Raw genomic sequence first — 21,917 nt, forward strand, 5'->3', positions numbered from 1 at the left:
CCTGACAAATCCGATTACAGATCCAGTCCAAGTCGAGATTGGTACTTTCCAGGGATTACATGGATTTGTAGTCTGTGACTTGAGTCCTGTATCCCTACTGGGAAGAGACTTACTGTGTAAAACAAGATGTTCGATTACCTGTTCCAATGAAGGGATTGAGGCGCAGACAAACAGTGATGATGAAGGGGACAATGGTCAGATCTCAGAGTTAGAGACGGAGACCGCAAATGAAGAGTACCCTTTGATAACCCTATTCCCGATGTTCACAGTGACTGACTTACCAGTCGAATTACAGGGAACAGGGACAGAAAAGGTGTGGGACTTGACAGGAAAAGAAGTGGGACTAATAAAAGGAGTAGAACCGGTCAAAGTAGAGGTAAAGCCAAATGCAGTGTTTCCCCAGATACTGCAGTACCACATGGCACAAGATGTCCTTATACAGGTGACGCAGATAATTGCAGACTTTATAAAGCAAGGTCTTCTAGAGGAAGTGATGAGCAGCCCGTGTAGTTCACCAATAATGGGTCTGAAAAAGCCTTGTGGGAAAGTTCGAATTGTTCAAGACTTGAGGAAAATAAATGAGATTGTGGTAAAATGTTGCTCCATAGTGCCAAATCCAGCCGTGATCATGTTTCAGGTTCCATGTGATGCAGAGTGGTTCACAGTTGAGCACCTGTCTCAAGCATTCTTTTCAGTGCCTCTTCATGAGGACAGCCAATTTCTTTTTAGTTTCAAATTCCTGAACAAGGTTTAGAGTTGGTGTCGAATTCCTCAAGGGTTTTCTGAATCACCTTCCATCTTCAATCAGATACTGAAGAAGGATTTGGAATCATTAGAACTGCCTTTCAGTTTGACTCTAGTACAGTATATTGATGATTTGTTAACTGCGTCCAGAACAAGAGATGACTGCAGGTATGACACGATTGCTTTACTGAACCATTTGGGAAAGAATGGACATAAAGGGGGTCATTACAACCCTGGCGGATGGTGTTAAAGCAGCGGTAATGTCGCAAAAAGGCCGGCGAACAAAAAAGTGAATCATGACCGTGGCGGAAACTGCCAACATAGACAGCCACTTTAAAACTCCAACCGCCACGGCGGTACAGACAAACAGAGCGGCGGTCACCGCCAATAGACAGACGGAAGACAATGTACTGCCCACAGTATCACAACCCGCCAATCCGCCACCTTTTCCGGGGCGGATTCACCGTGGATAAAAACACTGCGGAAACAGCTTTTGCAATGGGAAAACGCTCACCTTCTACACACTCCACGAGGAAGGAGGACACCATGGAGCCGGAATTACAAATCCTACCTGCCCTTGTCTTCCTGCTCATTTATGAACACCAGCAATGGCGGCGGCGAAGACAACGGTGAGTACTGTACCTACGACATAGGGGAGGGGGGAGGCAAAAGTCAGGGGGACACACACGAAACACCCCCACCTACACCCCCACCCTCGCACATTATAACACACACAGCTATGCATGTCAAAACATCACAGTAACAACCCACAACCCCCCCGGAAGAATGCAAAGACCAAAGGAAATCACTCGAAAAATTGTAATGTACCAAAATACAGTTACCAAATATATACAGATATATATACACATTCAAAAGTATATACATTACGAGAAGCAGTGCAGGTATGCACATATCAATGTCCATGCACCACTGGTCCAAAAATGCATGGGCGAGGCCTACAAGAGATACCTGTCCACAAACGGAGAGAACACTGCTGGGGCATCGGATCGAAATACAACAGGCACCTCAGGGGGAAGGGAAGGGGGGGGCACCTCAGCCGGATTACAGCACCATGCCAGATCCACGACGAGGTTCCATGCCCATTGATGTATCCTGGGAGTGCAAAGCCACAGTCTCTCAAGTCTATACAGTGGGTGGGTTGCCCACTGAACAATCCTGGGAAGTGCAAAGCCACAGTCTCTCAAGTGTCTCCAGTGGGTGGGTTGCTCACTGTACCATCCTGGGGAGTGCAAAGCCACAGTCTCTCAAGTCCCTACAGTGGGTGGTTTGCCCGCTGTACCATCCTGGGGAGTGCAAAGCCACAGTCTCTCAAGTCTCTACAGTGGGTGGGTTGCCCACTGTACCATCCTGGGGAGTGCAAAGCCACAGTCTCTCAAGTCTCTACAGTGGGTGGCTTGCCCACTGTACCATCCTGGGGAGTGCAAAGCCACAGTCTCTCAAGTGTCTCCAGTGGGTGGTTTGCCAACTGAACAATCCTGGGGAGTGCACAGCCACAGTCTCTCAAGTGTCCCCAGTGGGTGGTTTGCCCACTGTACCATCCTGGGGAGTGCAAAGCCACAGTCTCTCAAGTGTCTCCAGTGGGTGGTTTGGCCCCTGAACAATCCTGGGGAGTGCAAAGCCACAGTCTCTCAAGTGGATAACAGTCTCCACTGGTTCTGGAGGGGGAATGGTGCCCACACTGCATTTAGCTCCCCGTGACGGTTCGGGTGCCGTCACAGTCCCAGCTGTACATGGGATAACGATGCTTGATGTGGCGGTGTTTCCTTGTTCAGCAGTGCTTTGCCATAGCGGTCTCTGATCTGTTCAGTGGTTGTCTGCCCTGTGAAGCGGTTCTCTGCCCTGTTCAGCGGTGCTGTGCCCTGTTCAGCGGTCTTCACCATGGCGGTGATTCCCTTGTTCAGCGGTGCTTTGCCATGGCGGGCTCTGATCTGTTCAGCGGTTCTCTGCCCTGTTCAGCGGTGCTGTGCCCTGTTCAGCGGTCTTCACCATGGCGGTGATTTCCTTGTTCAGCGGTGCTTTGCCATGGCGGGCTCTGATCTGTTCAGCGGTTCTCTGCCCTGTTCAGCGGTGCTGTGCCCTGTTCAGCGGTCTTCACCATGGCTATGATTCCCTTGTTCAGCGGTGCTTTGCCATGGTGGGCTCTGACCTGTGTATTGGTGTGTGGCATGACGGTCCCTCATTTTCCAGCGGGGCTGGGGCAGCCGGGGCCCTCCTGGGCAATGACTATGGCGGTGGTCTCCTGACCAATGACGATTCTTGTGCCCTCCTGGGCAATGACTCTGGCGGTGGTCTCCTGACCAGTGACAATACTTGTGCCCTCCTGGGCAATGACTCTGGCGGTGGTCTCCTGACCAGTGACGACGGTGCTGGCGGTGGCGTCCCAGCCACCGGGGAGGATGGTGCCCTTCTCCGCCGTGCTGCTGTCACCAGACTGTGCAGACTTCCTCTGGCCCTTCACCACCTTTGGAGGAGTCACAGCTGGTTCTGCAATCCCCCTGGGACCCTTGAGAGCAGTTCTGCCACCCGGAGTCTTCACCCTGTCCCGTCGGCCACTTTCCAACTTTAGATGCTTTACAGGGGGTGGACTGGCAGTGCTTTGGCTCCGTGTCACACTGCCTGCCCTGGTGGCCGGTGCACTCCACACACCTGTAACACGCACCACTGGTACTGGAGTCTTTTTGGCTGAGGCGCTACTACGGGACTTATGAATTGGAGGGGTGGGGAAGGGGGCAAACAGGTCAACGTTGCTGAGGGAGAGTTTATGACGAACACTGGGATGGGTCGCTGGAGGGGGTCTGGAAGTGGAGGAAGAGGAGGTGGTTGTAGGAGGTGTCACTTTAGGTGTTTTGGGTGCAGGTGCAGGTACTGGAGGCTGTCGTGAGGTGGATGGATGTTGGGTGTGTGGGTGCCCGCGTTTGTGTACTTTGGGAGGGGGCGTCAGAGACACACTGGGAGAGGACACAGGGGACGTGTAAATGGGAGTGGGGGTGGTGAGTGCAGGTGAGCGGGGTGTGATGCTGGGTGTTCTGGTGCGAGTCCTAGTGCCTGTAGATGTAGTGCATGCAGGTGAGAGTGTAGACGACACTGGGAGGGAGGAGGGAGACGATGAGGAGGGGGACACAGTGGAGGCAGTGGGTGTTGCTGTGTCTGTATGTGTCTGATGCTTGTGTGAGTGCCTGTGGGATGTGTGGTGCCTATGTTTGCCTGAGCTACTTTTGTGTGTTGAGGTGTGTGCTTGCTTGTCTGTTGGTGTGCTTGGGATAGGCTGGGGTACAGGGGACTGGGTCTGGGTGGAGGAAGTTGGAGGGGGGAGGCTAGACACAGGGACAATGGCTGCCATCAGTGCTGAGGCCAAAGATTGCAGGGTTCGATGAAGGGCAGCCTGACCAGAATGAATGCCCTCCAGGAATGCATTACCGTGTTGCAACTCCCTTTCTACACCCTGGATGGCATTCACAATGGTAGACTGCCCAAAAGTGAGTGACCTGACGAGGTCAATGGCCTCCTCACTGAGGGCAACAGGGGTGACAGGGGCAGGGCCTGAGGTGCCTGTGGCGAAGGTGATGCCCACCCTCCTGGGTGAGCGGGCACGGGGCGAACGCTGAGGAGCTGCTGGGAGGGTGGTGCTGGTAGGGGGGGTGGCGGCTGTACCTGTAGAAGTGTGGGGCACAGATGGTGCCGCCACCACAAGGGAACTCCCATCGGCGGACGAGTCCGTGTCGCTGGTTGGTGATCCGGTGCCCGACGTGAAGCTCACCTCGCCCTCCGTCCCACTGGTGCATTCTGAGTCCGTGGTGTGGCCCTCCATGGCCTTGTGGGATGCAGCTCCCTTGTGCTCCGGTGCCACTGTACCTCTGCCTGATGATGCTGATGCACAAAAGAACAGGGAGAGCACAAAAAGGGGGGGGAACGACAGAAGAAAGACAGGTTGAGTGCATGGCATACCGCTACTGTTGGCAGACAATACAGACACAGCAGCCCCCTGCCCCACGCCGTGCTCCTGGCCTCTACAGATGCATTTCCTGGGATATGGCCTACATGGCTATGGTGGACATCTGCATACATGGAAGCCACAGGGGCATGTATACCTGTACTTGGCACTCTACTGCAGTGGGGTGGAGTGCCACATGGCCTGCATTACGGAGGGACCTAGCGTATGGAAGTCGCCCTGGCCTAGGGAAACCCACAGCCCTCCTCCCACACCTAGACCCCTCAACTGCACGCAAAGTCCTCAGAATGATAGTGTACTCACCCCCTTGTGTCTGCTGTGCTGCCCTCAAGCGCCCATCCAACTCAGGGTAGGCCACCGCCAGGATCCGGAACATCAGGGGGTCATGGGGCGACGGGCACCCCTCCCACGTTGGGAGGCCATCCCCAGCTGAGCCTCCGCCGTCTTCTTGCTCCAGCGGCGAACGTCCTCCCATCTTTTACGGCAGTGGGTGCCCCATCTCTGGTGGACCCCCAGGGTCCGGATGTCCTTGGCGATGGCACGCCAAATGTCCTTCTTCTGGTGGGCGCTGACCAACATGACATGTACAGGGGAAGAAGAGAAGTCATTACCAACTGCACCGTCGAAGTGAGTGGTCCCTATCCCTGCCCTTGCCATGTGGGACATGCATTCACACTCATTCATGTTGACTGCACTCTGCCCCCTTCCCTCTTACAACCAGCCCTCTCCACCCAGGCATAGCCCATACAACATGCTCTCTGTGTACTTACCTGTTGGTCTGGAGGACCGTAGAGTAGCGTGTACTGGGGGAGGACCCCGTCCACGAGCTTCTCCAACTCCTGAGCAGTGAAGGCAGGGGCCCATTCCCCAGACGCAGAAGCCATTGTCTCTTCCAGACCGAGGTCACAGCAGCACTTGCAGTGTAGGTCCTCTCCTGTCGAAAATCAGGTATCCAGTGATTGAACAGATAGAAAAAGGGCGGTCACGTCCGCGGCGGTGACGTCCGCGGCGGTGCGTATCCTTACCGCCGGCGCATTTCATCATTGGCTCCTGGGACCATTAGGGTCCAATGTTAACCAATGCAGCATTGCGCCGCGGTCTACGACCGCCTACCGCGACGGTGTACAACGCCAGCGCAGTTACCTCACATCCCATTGTCCTACTTTACAGGTCAGGCAGCCGCCATTTCAGGGGTCCACATGGCTTAATTTGCAACTGCGTCACAAATACCTGGGCCTACACTCGACACACATACAGGAATAATTTTTGTCTTTGGTGTTGTGTTCTGTGTATCTGTGGATACATACCTGGGATTTTGTTGACTCTGTGGTCGCTGTTGTCCTTCCTAGGCACCGTCAGCTTGGACATTTGAGAAGATGGTGGAATCCTCCGGTGTACCGACCGCTGGTGGACCTGTTGACAATGGAGGAGCGACATTTACTCATCACCTACAGGTTTGACCGTGCCACTATCCAGGAACTATGTACCCAGTTGGAGCCAGACCTGATGTCACCAATTCACCATCCCACAGGAATCCCCCCTCAAGTGCAGGTGCTGTCAGTGCTCCATTTCCTTGCAAGTGGATCGTTTCAGACAACAGTGGCCATGGCATCAGGGATGTCCCAGCCTATGTTTTCAAACGTGTTGTCCAGAGAGTTGTCTGCCCTGCTGAAACACGTGCGGAGCTACATCGTTTTCCCTCAGGTGGAGGATTTGCCAACAGTGAAAGGTGACTTCTATGCCCTGGGACATATCCCCAACATCATAGGTGCTATTGATGGGACCCATGTAGCTCTGGTACCCCCCCACAGGAGTGAACAGGTGTACAGGAACCGGAAGAGTTATCATTCCATGAATGTACAGATGGTATATTTGGCAGACCTGTACATCTCCCAGGTAAATGCTATGTTCCCTGGCTCAGTGCATGACGCCTACATCCTGCGCAATGGCAGCATCCCTTATATGATGGGTCAACTCCAGAGGCACCGTGTGTGGCTATTGGGGGACTCTGGTTACCCCAACCTGTCCTGGCTATTGACCCCAGTGAGGAATCCCAGGACAAGGGCAGAGGAACGCTACAATGAGGCCCATGGGCGAACTAGGAGGGTGATCGAACGCACCTTCAGTCTCCTGAAAGCCAGGTTCAGGTGCCTGCATATGACAGGTGGTTCCCTATTCTACTCACCAAGGAAGGTGTGCCAGATCATCATCGCCTGCTCGATGCTTCACAATCTTGCTTTGCGACGCCAGGTGCCTTTTCTGCAGGAGGATGGTCCAGATGGCGGTATTGTGGCAGCTGTGGAGCCTGTGGAGCCTGTGGACAGTGATGAGGAGGACGCTGAGGAAGAAGACATAGACAACAGGGAGTTAGTCATACAGCAATATTTCCAGTGACACACAGGTGAGAACAGTTTTCTTTTTACCATTACATTCACTTTCACACTTCTACCTCTATCCTGTCTGTCAGTTCATAGCAGTATTTGTTCACTGAGTTGTACCTTTCTATTACGGTTTCACAGGTGTGGTTAGCAACGTGTGTCATCTGCTTGCATCCTTCAAGGACTTGTGATGTGTGACATAGGTATGTTGGCTATAAAATTGGACAGCATGTTGACACTGTCATTGATTATACATATTTACCAAATCACAGACTGACTCCAGATTGTTTTGTGGTTCAAGGGTGTTTATTTCAGTGCTCAAAAATGGAGGGGGGTAGTGATATGGTGATGGGGGACGGTGGAGGAATGTCCATGGCAGAGTCCAGTCCATTTGTCACACAGGTGCACTGCCCATATGGGCATAGGAAGTGGAGATGGGGCAGTTCCAATCGGGACAGGGTAACAAAGTGAGACAGTGGGAGACAATCAGGGTGGTCTCATTTCCTGGCGGGGGTCTTGCCATCTTGTTCTGTCCTGTTCCTGGATCTCAGGGACCGCTTGCGTGGTGGTTGTCCGTCTGCAGGGGGTGGGGTGCTGGTGTGGTGGTTCTGTGGCGGGGCGTCCTGTCCACTAGCGCCGGCGGAGGGGGTGGGCAGTTCATCGTCCTGGCTAGTGTCAGGTGCCCCTTGGAGTGCAAAGGTGTCCCTCATGGGCTTTTGTATGTCCTTCAGCACCCCTACGATGGTGCCCAGGGCGAAGCTGATGGTTCTGAGCTCCTCCCTGAACCCCAAATACAGTTCGTCCTGCAGGCGCTGGGTCTCCTGAAACTTGGCCAGGACCGTCGCCATCGTCTCCTGGGAGAGGTGGTATGCTCCCATGATGGAGGAGAGGGCCTCGTGGAGAGTGGGTTCCCTTGGCCTGTCCGCCCCCGTCGCACAGCAGCCCTCCCAGTACCCCTGTGTTCCTGTGCCTCCGTCCCCTGGACCGTGTGCCCACTACCACTGCCCCCAGGTCCCTGTTGTTGTTGGGGTGGTGGGTTATCCTGGGTTCCCTGTAGTGGTGGACACACCGCTGATTGACGTGTCCTGGGTAGGGAGGAATGGGCCCGCTGGGTGGGTGCTGTGCTGGTGTTACCAGAGGGTGGAAGGTCAGTGTTGAGCTGTGCCTGTGCAAGAGGAACCGACTGTCCCGAGGCCCACGATGGTCCGGGCTGGTCATCAGGATCCAGTAGGGCAGAGCTGCTGTTGTCACTGTGGGCCTCTTCTGTGGGTGGAGTGGAGATGTCTAGACCCGCCGGTGTGGTGACGTTCCGTAGTGGTCCTGCAGGGATATAAGAGCATGATTAGTGCATGTGTGTGAGTAATGGTGTGCAATGGGTGGGTGTTTGTGTACCCCAGTGCAAGCATTCTGGTGTGTGGGTTTGTGTGATGATGGCTAGGGGGTTGTTCTGGTATGTGCAGTGAGCATGCTTTGGTGAGGGCTGACCATGCTTTGTTTTTGCATGTGGGGCTTGGTGTTGGGATGGGTGGTTTGTGTTATGAGTACATTAGTGAAGAGTTGGAGTGATAGGGGAGGGGGTGAGGGTGGGGGTGTGTGATGGCATGCAGGTAGGGTGGGGGATATAATAGTTGAGATTTAACTTACCAGTGTCCATTCCTCCACCGACTCCTCCGAGGCCCTCTGCATGCATGATGGTCAAGACTTGCTCCTCCCATGTTGTTAGTTGTGGGGGAGGAGGTGGGGGTCCGCCGCCAGTCCGCCGTACCGCAATGTTGTGCCTGGAGACCACTGAATGCACCTTCCCCCGTAGGTCGTTACACCTCTTCCTGATGTCCTCCAGATTTCTTGGATGCTGTCCCACAGCGTTGACCCTGTCCACGATTCTTTGCCATAGCTACATCTTCCTGGCTATGGAGGTGTGCTGCACTTGTGAGCCAAATAGCTGTGGCTCTACCCGTAGAATTTCCTCCACCATGACCCTGAGCTCCGCCTCGGAAAACCTGGGGTGTCTTTGGCGTGACATGAGGTGGTGTGGGTGATGTGTGGGGTGGTGTAAGTGTTGATGTGTGTGGTGATGTGTAGTGGTGTGTGGTTTATTGTGCGTGTAATGTTGTATGGATGATGGTGTTGTGTGCCTCTGTGTGGTGGGGTTCTCAGTTGCTGTGCTCTCTGTCTATCTGGCCTTCGACTCCAATTTTTTGTCATAGGGGTTTGTGGGTGATGTGGGTGTGTGTTTTATATTGTGTTGGGTGTGTGGGAGTGGTGTTTGTATGTGTATCAGGTGTTTGTATTTGGATTTGTCCAATGTGGCAGTGTTTTGGAGATGTGTGTGTATTTTGAGCGCAGCGGTGTGTACCGCCAATGGAATACCGCGGTTGAAAGACCGTTGCGTGGATTTGTGTGTCGTGATAGCATGGGCGTTATTCTGTTGGCGTGACGGTGGAGGATTTGTTTTTGGCAGTTTATCACTGACCTTTGGTGTGGCGGTCTTGTGTGGGTGTCTGAATTACGGCGGATTCCGAGATGTGGTTCATAATAGCTGTGGCGGAATTCCGCGGCGGTGTTTTGGTGGTCTTCTGCACGGCGGTAAGCGCCTTTTACCGCCAATGTTGTAAAGAGGGCCAAAGTGTCCCCAAAGAAGCTGCAATACTGTCAGAAAGAGATGAAGTACTTAGGTCACCTGATTGAGAAAGAATCGAGAAAATATCCAAAGAAAGGATGACAGCCATATTACAGATGAATCCACGGATAACTAAGAGAGACGTTAGGATCTTTTTTGGAATGATGGGCTACTGTCGTCAGTTGATTCCCAACTTCTCAATTATCTTTAAAACTTTGGTGAGATTGACTGTTAAGGAAATTCAGGATGGCACGAGTGCCATAACCATGTCCGAGAAAGAGATGAAGGCATTCATGGAACTGAGGGAAAGCATGTGCAGGGCGCCAGCTTTAGGTATGCCTGATTACACAAAGCCTTTTGTACTGTTTTGTCATGAACGTGATGTTTGTTCTTTGTCTGTCCTGATACAGGTCCATGGAGGTGCAAACCGCCCAGTAGCATATTTTTCAGCTCCTTTGGACCCAGTTGCAGCAGACTTACTGGGTTGTTTGCGTGCAGTTGCAGCAGTTGGTCAAAGCCTCACTCAGTGTGAGGGTATAGTGATGGGACATCCTTTAACAGGAATGGCCCCACATTCAGTTGAAATCCTGTTGACCCGATCCAAGACGCAGCATACAACAAATGTGAGACTTAATAAGTACGAAATAATTATTCTGGGATCACCAAATGTATCCTTAAAAAGGTGCACCGTGTTGAACCCGGCAACTTTACTTCCTATTGAAAATGCAGACATTGATGATGCTGAGGAGGTAGAACATGATTGTCTTGAGGTAACAGATATGTGCACCAAACCGAGACCTGATATTAAAGAAACCCAACTGGAAGAAAATGATTACATTATCTTTGTTGATGGTTCATGCCTGAGAGACACAGTAGGAGTACTGAGGGCTGGATATGCCGTGTGTACAATCAGTGGTATCTTAGAAGCTTCCTGGCTCGAAAGAATATACTCTGATCAGGTGTCTGAATTAATTGCTCTTACTAGAGCATGCCACGCAGCTGAAAACCTGAAAGTCACTATTTATACTGACAGCAGATACAGATTCGGAATTGTACATGATTTTGGCCAGTTGTGGTCGCAGAGGGTTTTCCTGACCTCTTCTGGTTCACCAGTGAAAAATGGCGAGAAAATTAAGGACTTGTTGCATGCGATTCAGTTACCTCTTGAAATTGCAGTGGTGAAATGCAAGACTTTGTGTCAATGGGAAATGGATATGCAGATCAAGTCGCAAGGTTCTGTGCATTGAACTGTATATCGTTTCAAGACCAATGGGAATTGTTACCTGAAACTGAAAATGAAACATGCTCAGGGTATGCATTAAGGGTGGTTGACACACTGGATGAGCTAAAATCATTGCAGGGACGTGCCAGTAAAGAGGAAAAACGTTCCTGGCAGAGAATGCAATGCGTACAGAGATCTGATGACTTATGGGTTTCAGAGGAGGGGAAAATGGTTTTGCCAAACAGCCTTTTATCACAATTTGCGAGGTTTTACCATGGTCAAGCACATGTTGAGGGAGACGCAGTGATCAGGTTATTCAAAATTGATTGGTTCAATCCAAAATTCAGACAAGCTGCAGAAGTCATCTGTCACAGGTGCATCATCTGTCAGCAGATGAATGCTGGGAAAGGGACTGTGGTGAATTTGAGCCACGTTGGGAGAGCAGGAGGTCCATTTAGAAGAATGCAGATGGATTTTTTTGAGATGCCTGTGTGTGGAGGTCTGAGATACGTGTTGGTGATTGTGTGCATTTTCAGTCACTGGATTGAAGCTTACCCTACACGTAGGAATGACAGTCTCACAGTACCGATGCTGCTGCTTAGGGAGTTAATACCACGTTTCGGGTTTCCGATCTCTTTAGAATCAGATAGGGGAAGACACTTCGACAATGAGGTGATTAAGCTCTTGTGTGCTGCATTGAACATTGAACAGAAGTTGCATTGTAGCTATCGCCCTAAAGCATCAGGACTAGTGGAGCAGATGAATGGTACCTTGAAGTCAAGAATGGCAAAAATGTGCGCAGCTACCAATTTGAAATGGCCAGATGCATTACCCTTAGTGCTTATGTCAATGAGAAACATACCCGACAAGAAAACAGGACTATCTCCTCATGAGATTCTTATGGGCCGAGCTATGAGATTGCCCGCAGTTCCTGCAAATGTTCTTGTGAATATCACAGATTATATGGTGTTGGACTACTGCAAGGGTCTGGCTGATCTGGTCTGGTCTTTCTCTCAGCAGGCGGAGGCTACCACATTCCCACCGATAAGTGATCCAGGTCACACCCTGAAAGCCGGTGACTGGGTTGTTGTCAAGAAACACATGAGGAAGTTGTGTTTGGAGCTACGTTGGAAGGGGCCATATCAAGTAATACTTACAACTACTACTGCTGTGAAATGTGCAGGTCTTCCAAATTGGATACATGCCAGTCACACAAAGAAGGTGACTTTTCCAACTGATGAGGAACTTGAAGTGTCCAAAACAACAGCTGCGGAGAAGAAAGTCTCAGGGCCGGAGAGTAATCAAAGGGGAACTGAGACTGAAGGAGAGCTCGCTGAGGACGGCTTAATCACTCAAACAGTAAACAAGATCCAGAGGGGTGACAGTGAGCCTATCTCAGCTGAGGTAACAGGGGAACCGGCACACAGAGAGGTTCTCCCAGAAGCAGACGGATAAGGGCTTGAAGTTGAGCCCATAACTGACCCTGAAGGTGAAGGAGGTGAGGTGGAAGGAGGTCAGAGTGTTCAGACTCCTCCTGAGCTACTTCCAGACCCATCAAGAGAAAACACCATAGTACAAGAGGAGGGCACTGTTCAACATCCCGAAGGACCGAGCGATAAGAAAACATTTAAAGGAGATAACTTGCCGGAGCCACAAGCTGCAAAGGAGAGAGTGATCCCTAACGAAACAATAGAGGAAGAAGTTGACACAACCAGGAAAGAAGATTTCAGTGAAGGAGAGTCACAGGGTGATCGCAAACTGAAAAGAAAGAGAGTTGCAAACAGAAGATACGCAGGTCCTGAATGGGCGTATGCAACATCAGCTGAATGGCAACAAGAAGTTTTGGCATTCTGTTTTGATTGAGAAATTCCAGGTCAATACTATGGCACCTGAATTCAACCATAGAAAGAGACTGTGTTAAAATTTGAAAATTGAATAAAGAAAGAAATCTGAGAAAAGATACTGATAAATTACCAGATGTGACACTGAAAACCTGAATTGACTATGAAAAACCGATTATGACAAGCTTCTAACCTGATTTGACAATGGGTCCTGGGAGTGAGTGAAACACTGTAAATACTTGCTAAGAGAAAGAAAGAGACTTTGCACAAAGAAGAAAAAAAAAAGAAAGAGCTTTTGGTATACCTCAAAGTTGATTGTTTGTTTTATCCTATTCTGCTCTCTGATTCTTTAGAGATCATGAGTAACACTAGAGATAATGATAGGGGTAAGATGTGTGGTTGGTTGAGTGCTATTTTGGGTATTGCATGCGTAATAATAATTATAGGTGTGATTGTGGGAATGCCATTGGTGGATAAGAGTGCGATTAACACTGTTTCAACTCCTGAGACTGCTATACTAACACCATGGGAGAGGTTTGAGCAGGATACAAAGTACTTGCATGAGGGAACTAATTCAAAAAGGGAACTAAAGTATTTTATTGCTTGCTGAATGAGTATGTTGACACAATGGATGCAAAGAATTGCTATGTGTGCATAAAGATTCCTTAGTCAGTACAAGAAGGGGTTACTTACCATAGTCTGCCACTTACATATGGAATAAGCTGTAGTTTGCTATTAACAAGATTCTATGATCAAGAACATGTTCAATACTTCTGTTCTAATCTAGATGTAGTGTTTTCTTTTGTGCCTGTAATTGAGTTTCTAAATAAATTAGCTAAAGAACATAACATAAAAATAGTTAGGGGTTTCTTTGAGCCGACACTGACATTTGGAACAGCTTATGCGCACCGCAATAATCTAACCTGCTTACAAACGTCTGTTGAAAAGACCTTCTTAGATCACACTGATGATAGAAGAATAGCATTAAAGGAAAGGCTAGAGAAGGGATTAGAAAAACGAACGTTTGCAAACGATTATGCTTATAGTGCAATAAAGACACAGGGCAAATTGACTATAGATGCATTACACGTAGGAAGGCTTTGTATATATAGGCCAAAATCTGATCATGACACTTTATTTGTGGGAACGAGTGAATGCATGCATGTGTTTTTGTTCCGGAGTAAATGGACATTCATGTTAAATGGACAGGATCCAGCGATCCCTGGGATCTATTATATATGTGGACTTAATGCTTATTACCGTCTTCCAAAGGGATGGTATGGGACATGTTATTTGGGAATAGTCTTCCCAAAGATCTACCAAATTGATGACTTAAAGCAACTTCCAAAAATATCTGAATTACATCATACTAAACAAAAGAGAGAGACAGCAGCTGCTGTCGTAGGTGACATATGTGGAGCCATAATTCCTTAAGTGGGGGTTATGTGAAACTCCATAAAGATTCGAAAGTTGTCTACTATTGTGGATAACATGCTGACAAACTTCACAGGGGATATATAGTCCTGATGGACACTGAACTTGCTGCGGAGAGGGCTATGACTCTTCAAAATCGGCTTGCGTTAGACATTCTTTTAGCGAAGTGTGGAGGAGTCTGTAAGATGCTTAATGAGCGCCACTGTTGTGCATTCATTCCTGATAATAGTAATAAGATTATAGGTATGCTTACTAACCTAACAAGAGATAGTGCAGATTTGAAGGAGCTGAAGGAACCTGGAGTTTGAGAAAGGGTTGGAAAAGGAATTACTAAAGTAGGGAATTGGTATAGCCGTATTTGGAATGGGGTACTTGCAAAAATATTAGGGGGTATATTGATTGTTCTAACTTGTTTATTTAGACTGTGGTTATCATGCAAAATTAGTAAAAGAAATAAAAGAAAATTGTCAAAACACAATAAAAGAAAAGAGGAAAAGAAAAAGGAGAAAATGTTCATAGAAATTTAGGAAAAATCACAGTGGGGAGGAAATTGAAATGTTGTTGAAAGGTTGTGAAGGGAAAGGTTTTGTGTGATGACAAGTGTCATCAGAGGAGGGACTGAGGGAGCGTAGCACCTATACTCAAAATTAACATGAAATGTTTATGAACTAATGCATAATAATGCCGCATAGAAAATGTATTATTGTGCTTTTGCTAAACGTGTGCTTGAAATGTGCCCACAGGGAGTGGCCGCCAATGAATATGGGGATTAATGAAACTGACTAATAATAATGAAAATGAGATGTTAAAGTATGATTTTACACTAACATTAAGAGTTATACATAAGGATTTGAAGATAAATCATTAGACTTTAGTTAGCATGAGTCGAGGCCTAGCTGCCCGGTTTTGACATCAAATGTGTTTTTCTAACGTGTAGTGTGCTGACTTGCTGAAGGACATGAACTCGTATTTTTCCAAAGCTAAAGGATGAGTGTAACCATGGTAGATCCGTTCTCATGAAATTTGACTTACTAGAAGAAACATTTTTGCTGAATGCAACACTGTAGACTAGTTACAGGTACAAGGTCGCCTGAACCGGTACAGACAATGGACCTACTGACTGAAGATGCGAGAGGACCATGAGAGTATGAAATCATACAAGACATTCTGCCTGCTGGAGACGTCAATCATAAGAACCAATAAACTACGTGAGAACTGTTATGGGGTGACAAAGTTTGATACTAACACTGTAAACCCATTGGATGAAGATAGAGGGGTGCCAACCCTATCCAATCAGACATTAGGGGACTGTACAATGGAAAAGGAATAAAAATGTTTGACACGAGGAGCCATTAGGAGATGCCATTGCAAACTTTTGTTATGACCCAGACACTTTGTCACTCTGCATAGAGACTTTGCTGTTTGGTTCTTCAAACCATCCTTGCCTTAACTTGCCCGTTATATACCTTTCCTCCTTATGAGGGAGGTGTCCCTTCTTACCCATCCTGCTGAATTGCCTGGCTGATGTCGAATCAATTGATCTCTTGAGGACGAAGACTGAATCTGTATGCTAACCCATTACGGAGGGTAACTATATGATGATGAAATTGTAATTGTCTGATTGCCTTTCCTTTCTTGGTACCAACTGCTTCTTTTGACAGAGACCATAGTTAGATGTTTTCCAAACTAGTGTTTCCAAATTGTTTTGCATGAAACCCAACATGCCAATGCTAATTCGAGGTTAGTTAAGGGGTTCACTGAAGCGGACGCAAATAGACAAATGACTCGTTCAATGCTTTGTTGAATGATGCACTAATGATACTCTACTAAGGTTAATTCATGTTGACGTTGTGCTATGTTCTAATGTTTGAAATCTTTGCTTTGATGAAATCTTATTCGAGTTGCTATATTATTACAATGCTGATATGTTTCATGATTTTGAGACTAATAAACTTGCTAGTAGAATTGTAACCAATAGGGAATAAAACATCACAAAATCGTACTAAACTGGAGTGGTTATTCATGACTGAAAGGTCATGGTGGTTTCTGAGTCTAATTGATGACGTTATTGACTTGTTGTTTGACATGTTGATCAGTTATCTCGTCCTAAGGTGTCTTCAATCAGGGTCAAAAGATTAATTGGCCTAAAACGAGTCCCAGAGTGAACAAATTAATTAGATCGGGACGCGTTAGCATAGCCATTCCTCAATCAGAAGTGAAACAAAACTACTCACAAAATTTGTTTTTGTGAATCAGGCTGAGGGTTTTAATTTGGATTCTACCCTGTATTACAATGTTAAATCAGGAATCTTTCACATTTGCTCCTAAAAAAGCTCACCCTTCGCATCTCAAATGGGGACGTGGTAGTACTTAGCCAAATAGTAGTCATTTCACACCTTGACAACTGCATCCTAACTTCCTCCCTTGACTCTTTTAGACCAGTGTTGCCTTACACTGGCAGGTGGGTGGTAGGTACATGCAAGAACAATCATGTACCTCTTCGCTCCCCCTTAGCTTCTCTGTTTTGCTGAACCTCTGTTTAATATGGTCAATGTCGTCTATAAAGTAAATTGGTTTCAAATGCATAATTACCTTCCTCAAATCTAGGCGGTTAACCTATTCACACAACCTAAAGCAGCCCACTGACTCACAGTTTAATTACCTTGGATAGAATGCAAAAATACGGAGAACATGCACAGGTCTAAACAATTGATAATAACTTAAAACAATACTGAATGAAAATGTTGCAACTACATTCTTGAATTGTCCTTTTTGGAAGCAGGGCTTAAATGTAGAGATGGAATGCCATGGACTTTCCTTGCAGAAGAGACGATATTTTGTGTGAGAAAAGAAAAGGAATGAATTTGAGAGCAGTGCTTGACCACTCAGGGTAAGGAGCATAAGTTCGCATTCATCAACTAAGGTCAATCTCCCAGAGAACCAGACAAGTAGCTGTTTGCTCCCTGAATGAATGATAAGGTAAATAATGAAAAATTCAAGATTACCTATTCCTATCACGCCCACAATATTAATCACTTAGGATTTGACACTCGAATCACTGGGTAGCATTATTCTAAACAAATCACCTCTTTCCAGTCCACAGGGTTAGGCCCCTTTGAATCTTCTTTTCCAATTGAACTAGACAAAAATGAGTTTGTCTCCTGATATTGAGGAGTAACCCCTGACGGCCTAAGGCCAGGCATGACTCTTCACGATGAGCAGATCCCCCATTCTGCCCTCGTGTCCCTGACCCCGCCTTTGCTGCCCTTGCTGCCTCATTCCCGGTGCCAGTGGTAGGAGTATCTATCATGTTCTACAATTGTATTGTATTTCATTTTTTCATATCGAATGTCATTCTCTACTCTGTTTTTAACTGCATTTGTGCCTTTTTTCTGCCCCACTTCATTTTTGCCGCTGTGTTTGCTGCCCAGTTCTCTTTCCGGCTCTTGCCGGTTTTCCCCGTCCCTGCCGCTGCATCCCCTGCGGCCCCAGCACCCCTCGCACCCCCATTGGCTACCACCTCCCAGCTGCTCCTATCTCCCACCTCCCCTTCTTGATGCCGGCCGCTGCGCGGCTTGAAGAGTGACCCGTGACCTGCCCTAAGGCCAGGTACGACTCTTCACAATGAGCAGATCCCCCATTCTGCCCTTGTGTCCCTGATCCCACCTTTGCTGCCCTTGCCGCCTCATCCCCGGTGCCAGTGGTAGGAGTCTCTAGCGTGTTCTACAATTGTATTGTATTTCATTTTTTCCGATCGAATTTTGCTCTCTGCTGTGTTTTTAACTGTATTTGTGCCCTTTTTCTCCCCCACTTCCTTTTTGCCGCTGTGTTTGGTGCCCAGTTCTCTTTCCGGCTCTTGCCGGTTTTCCCCGTCCCTGCCGCTGCATCCCCTGTGGCCCCACCACCCCTCGCGCCCCCATTAGCCACCACCTCCCAGCTGCTCCTCCCTCCCACCTCCCCTTCTTAATGCCAGCCGCTGCGCAGCTTGAAGAGTGACCCGTGATCTGCCCTAAGGCCAGGCACGACTCTTCACGATGAGCAGATCCCCCATTCTGCCCTCGTGTCCCTGACCCCACCTTTGCCGCCTCATCCCCGGTGCCAGTGGAAGGTGTATCTTGAGTGTTCTACAATTGGATTGTATTTCGTTTTTTCACATCAAATTTCGTTCTCCGCTTTGTTTTTAACTGTATTTGTGCCCTTTTTCTGCCTCCACTTTGTTTTTGCCACTGTGTTTGCTGCCCAGTTCTCTTTCTGGCTCTTGCCGGTTTTCCCAATCTCTGCTGCTACGTCCCCAGCACCCCCCCTCGCGCCCCTATTGCCTACTACCTCCAGCCTCGCAGCTGCTCCTCCCTCCCACCTCCCCTTCTTAATGGCGTCTGCTGCGCGGCCGGGGGTGTGCCAGAGGCAAGCCCGTCTGCACCCGTCCGTGCCTGGACTGCGCCCAGTGCCTGTTCCCCTGGTCCACGCCTCTCCGACCCCACAAAGTAGCACTACTCCTCCATAGAACTCCATGCTCTCAACCCAGGCCAGCCTCCCGCCTGCATACAGGCCAACCCCAAGCACACACACGGACCTTTCACATGCCACTAATGCTGTTTTTCCTGCACTCACACAAACACCAACAGCACCAAAACCCACCACAACAACACTAACACGCACCAAAACAACACTAACATGCACCACAACACTAACACACACCACAACAACACCAGCACACACCACAACTACAACAGCCCCTGCAACCACCTTAACTGCATACTCCTAAACACCCGCTCTGTCCGCAAACACACCATCGAGCTCTGGGACTTGATCACTACACACTCCCCTGACATCACCTTCCTCACGGAAACTTGGATGAACACCTCATCAGAACCCGACATAGCCATAGCCATCCCAGAAGGCTACAAAATCGCTAGCAGAGACCGCATAAACAAACCAGGAGGAGGCATCGCCATCATACACAAAAGCACCATCAAGATCACCACCAACACCCTCGACACCCTAGACAACGCAGAACACCTACACTTCCTAATTCACATAAACGCCAACACCACCCTCAGAGGAACCCTCATTTACCTACCGCCATGCCCCATCCCCCTTTCTGTGATACCATCGCTGATACCATCGGCTCCCACGCCCTCACCTCCACAGACTATATTCTCCTTTGTGACTTCAACTTTCACCTGGAGAACACCCACGACCACAACTCCACAATCCTGCTAGATAACCTCACGAACCTAGGACTCAAACATCTGGTCACCGCACCCACTCAATCAGCAGGACACACGCTGGACGCAATCTTCACCTCCAGCAACCACATCACATTTACACACAACAACGAACTCCACTGGGCCGACCGCCACTGCATCCACCTCTCCTTCACAAAACCCCCCACCCACGACTGACAACACACCACACCCTACCGAATGTGGAACAAGATCCCATAGAACACCTGAAGACCAAACTCCACCCCCCCTACACCAATGACCCCAACATCGCTGCTCACAACCTCACACACTGGTTAACGACCTGCGCAGACTCCCTCGCCCCACTGAAAAGTAACAACAACACCCGCAACATCAAGACCACCCCCTGGTTCACCACTGAACTCCAAGCCTCCAAGCATGAATGCCGCAAAACTGAGAAAGCATGGCGCCAAGAGCCCTCCATGAACAACTTCTCCACCCTCAAAACTACCATACGCAAACACCACCAACTCATCTGGACCACCAAACGGACTTAATGCAAAGAACGCATAAATAGTAACTCACATAACAGCAAGAAACTCTTTACCATCATCAAAGAGCTCACCAAACCCAAATCCTGTGCCATCGACCCCCCTCACACACAAAACCTCTGCAACTCCCTCTCCAACTACTTCCACCCCAAAATCTTAGACATACATAACAGTTTCACACCACCTGCACCCACCATTACCACCACTGACACCACCAACATGACCAACAACACAACACCCCCCACCCCAACCAACTTCACACCTGGATCCCTACCAATGACGAAGCAACCAAAAAAAACATTAACTCCATCCACTCAGGCTCCCCCACAGACACCTGCCCCACCACATATTCAACAAGGCCAGCCCAATCATCGCTCCACAGCTCCGTGGCGTAATCAACAGCTCCTTCGATGCCGCTACCTTCCCAGACACCTGGAAGCACGCCGAAGTCACTGCACTCCTCAAAAAACCCAAAGCAGACCCGGAAGACCTCACCAACTACCGCCCAATGTCTCTTCTCCCCTTCCCCGCCAAGGTTGCTGAGAAGATAGTGAAAGCCCAACTGTCTCACTTCCTAGAGGAAAACAATGCACTCAACGCCTCCCAATCTGGATTTCGCAAGAACCATAGCACTGAGACCGCCCTCATCACCTGCACTGACGACATCAGGACCGAGTCGACAAGGGCGAGACCGTCACACTCATCCTCCTGGACCTCTCTGCAGCCTTCGACACTGTTTGCCACCAAACCCTTTGTGCAGGCCTTTTCGACGCAGGTATCCGGCACAAGCCCCTAGACTGGCTTACCTCCTTCCTCGTCAAAAGAACCCAGAAAGTCCCTTCCAGTCCCCAGCAACCAAGATCATCTGCGGAGTCCCCCAACGGTCCTCCTTCAGCCCTACCCTGTTCAACGTTTACATGGCCCCGCTCGCCAACATCCTCCGCCCCCACGGAATCACCATCATCTCGTACGCAGACGACACCCAGCTCGTCATCTCCCTCACCAGGAACCTTTCCACCGACAATACAAACCTCCACGCCGGACTCCTCGACACTGCCAAATGGGTGACTGCAAGCCACCTCAAACTCAACTCCAACAAAACAGAAATCATCACATTCGGCCCCAACAAGACAGTATGGAATGACTCCTGGTGGCCCACCACCCTCGGACCACCCCTAGCACCCTCCACTGACGCACACAACCTCTGCATCATCCTAGACTCATCTCTCTCCATGGATCAGCAAATCAACATCATATCATCCTCCTGTTTCAACACCCTTCACATGCTACAGAAGACCTTCAAATGGATTCCCATGGAAACCAGAAAAACCATCACCCATGCACTCATCAGCAGCAGACTGCGAAAACGCCCTCTACGCTGGTACCACAGCCAAGCTTCCGCAGAAACTCCAGTGTATCCAGAACGCAGCCGCACGCCTCATCCTCAAACTCCCACGCCACAAACACACCTCCGCTCACCTCAGAACCCTTCACTGTCTGCCCATCAGAAAAAGGATTGTCTTCAAAATCCTCATCCACGCCCACAAATCCCTCCACAACACTGGACTAGCCTACCTCAACGAACGAGTGAACTTCCACGCACCCACTCGACTCCTCCACTCTGCTCACCTCTTCCTCGCCACAGTCCCCCGCATCCAACGCACCACCTCCGGAGGCAGATCCTTCTCCTACCTCGCCCCAAGACCTGTAACTCCCTCCCTACAACCTACACAAGACCCAGGACCTCCCGACTTTCAGAAAGCACCTAAAGACATGGCTTTTTGAGCAGTAAATCAGCATCCCGCTCCCTCCACCCCCTCAGCGCCTTGAGAACCTTCCGGGTGAGTAGCACGCTTAATGCAGTTTTTGATTGATTAATTGATTGAGTGGATGTGAGAAATTGGGTTGTTCACTTAGTGAGATGTGAACTCTGCTCAAGCAACAGCTACAATCCCTGCCAGAGTGAATCAC

This window comes from Pleurodeles waltl, chromosome 4_1 (genome assembly GCF_031143425.1).
Source record: "Pleurodeles waltl isolate 20211129_DDA chromosome 4_1, aPleWal1.hap1.20221129, whole genome shotgun sequence".
NCBI lineage: Eukaryota > Metazoa > Chordata > Amphibia > Caudata > Salamandridae > Pleurodeles > Pleurodeles waltl.